This window comes from Oncorhynchus masou, chromosome 22 (assembly GCF_036934945.1).
Source record: "Oncorhynchus masou masou isolate Uvic2021 chromosome 22, UVic_Omas_1.1, whole genome shotgun sequence".
Classification (NCBI taxonomy): Eukaryota; Metazoa; Chordata; class Actinopteri; order Salmoniformes; family Salmonidae; genus Oncorhynchus; species Oncorhynchus masou.
In genome coordinates this window covers 41,581,231-41,583,862 of record NC_088233.1, presented here as the reverse complement: position 1 = coordinate 41,583,862, position 2,632 = coordinate 41,581,231, and the positions used below count along the sequence as shown (strand labels likewise).

At 40.6% G+C, this 2,632-nt stretch overlaps 1 non-coding gene across 1 annotated transcript; it reads right to left on the bottom strand.

Moving 5' to 3' along the window:
- Window positions 1-1,777: 1,777 nt before the first annotated feature.
- On the bottom strand, window positions 1,778-1,918 carry LOC135509805 (U4 spliceosomal RNA). The gene has a single exon (XR_010450974.1). It is a non-coding gene; the product is annotated as a U4 spliceosomal RNA (small nuclear RNA).
- Between the last annotated feature and the right edge of the window lie 714 nt (window positions 1,919-2,632).

The following is a 2,632-nucleotide window of genomic DNA, read 5'->3' as shown; positions in this document are numbered from 1 at the left end:
AGCATGAGTCTTGGTGGTTCCAAACTTCTTCCATTTAAGAATAATAGAGGCCACTGTGTTATTGGGGATTTTCAATACTGCAGAAATGTTTTGGTACACTTCCCCAGATCTGTTCCACGACACAATCCTATCTCGCCGCTCTACAGACAATTCCTTCGAGCTCATGACTTGACTTTTGCTCTGACATGCACTGGCAACTGTGGGATCTTAAATAGGCAGGTGTGTGCCTTTCCAAATTCACCACAGGTGGACTCCAATCAAGTTGTGGAAACATCTCAAGGATGATCAATGGAAACAGGATGCACCTGTGCTCAATTTCGAGTCTCATAGCAAAAGATCTGAATATTTATGTAAATATGGGTATTTTTTTTTTTTTTTCTAATAACTTTGCCAAAATTTGGTAGTAGAATGGCCTGACTGAAGAGGTCAGTGACTTTCAACATGGCACCATCATAGGATGCCACCTTTCCAAAGTCAGTTCGTCAAATTTCTACTCTGCTAAAGCAGCCCCGGTCAACAGTAAGTGCTGTTACTGTGAAGTGTAAACATCTAGGAGCAACAACGGCTCAGTTGCGAAGTGGTAGGCCACACAATATCACAGAACAGGACCACCGAGTGCTGAAATCGTCTGTCCTCGGTTGCAACACTCACTAAGAAGTTCCAAACTGCCTCTGGACGCAACTTCAGCACAATAACTGTTTATGAGTTTCATGAAATGGGGTTTCCATGGCCGAGCAGCCGCACACAAGCCTAAGATCACCATGCGCAATGCCAAGTGTCAGCTGGAGTGGTGTAAAGCTTGCTGCCATTGGACTCTGGAGCAGTGGAAACAAGTTCTCTGGAGTGATGAATGAATCACGCTTCACCATCTGACAGTCCGACGGCAAAATCTGGGTTTTGCAAATGCTAAGAGACTGCTACCTGCCCCAATGCATAATGCCAACTGTAAAGTTTGGTGGAGGAGGAATAATGGTCTGAGGCTGTTTTTCATGGTTCGGGTTAGGGCCCTTAGTTCTAGTGAAGGGAAATCTTAATGCTACAGCATACAATGACATTCTAGATTATTCTGTGCTTCCAACTTTGTGGCAACAGTTTGGGAAGGCCCTTTCCTGTTTCTGCATGACAGTTCCCCCGTGCAAAAAGCGAGGTCCATACAGAAATGTTTTTTTGAGATCAGTGTAGAAGAACTTGACTGGCCTGCACAGAGCCCTGACCTCAACCCCCATCAAACACCTTTGGGATGAATTGGAAAGCTGACTGCGAACCAGGCCTAATCGCCCAACCTCAGTGCCCGACTTCACTAATGATTTTGTGGCTGAATGGAAGCAAGTCCCCTCAGTAATGCGCCAACATCTAATGGAAAGCCTTATGAATATAATGTATGCACGCACGGCACTACACTATGTTGCTTTGTATAAAATTATCTGCTAAATTGAATATATTATTATATTCTTCCGGTATGCTTATATTGTCTCATACAATACAATGCTGCCCACACCTGGTTGCTGAACGTCACTACATAACCAATGTATTTTGGTAGACAGTGACATCTATTGGTCATAATAAGAAACCATCACATTGCATGCAAATGGTAAAAATAAACGGGATGACTTTTATCTCCAGGGAATTTTAAATCAATTTGAATATGATGGCCTTTATAGTAGCTTCCATAGCAGATTAGTTTAAAAATTCGTGACAAAGTGACCTGCACACACAGTAAGTAATACAGAAACGATTTTATTTTCTGCTCACGTATTTACTTATACAGTTAAATCAGTCTCCTTAGAGACCGTCAAAAATTGCCAAAGCCGACTATATTTCAAGTCGTCTCAGCGGGGTATTGGGTAAAGTTTTCAACTAGCAATAATCGCGCCTCGGATAGACCTCATCGGCTACGATACTGCCACTGCGCAAAGCTGACATAGAAAAGGAATCGAGTGGATTGACTATCGGTACAATTACGGTCCCTATGACGGTTTAACTCAATAAATATATCAACAATATATAAACAGGTAAATTATGAATCGGTGTAAAATATGATTAAGGAAAAAAGTATTACATGTGTTAGTTTTTAGAGTTGTATTATTTAGAATAAACACAAACCGCGCAGTGCATTGTGGGATACATTGTCTCAAAACGTGGCTATCACTGATTAGCAGACTACAGGCTGGATAACAACGACCCTTACAAAGTATTCCGATATAATTATATTCCTATTTAGAACACTTTGTGAAGAATTGAGAATCATGTCTTATCTATGTTTTACATTTCTTTCTACAACGTTCTAAAATGGTGCACTCTCTTTTGTTAAATACGATGGCCATAAAGTAAGAATGCAGTTGTTGACTCCTTGTGGTTGAAAACATCTCATGGTACCTTATAATAATATTCTTGAGGTGATGCTACTTCTATTTTGACAGCAATATTAGATCGCTAATATCAACAACATTATCTGACTACACCTCCAAACTATCACCTAGTTACCACTGAATTTCATGACAATTTTTAATGAGCCTATCAGTGCTCTCTGATATACGAAGCCCCTTGCCGTGTCAATTTTAGTTTGCAAGGCATTTCATTGCACGTGACATTAAAACTTAAAATTTGTAACATTCCAACCAGCAGATGGCAA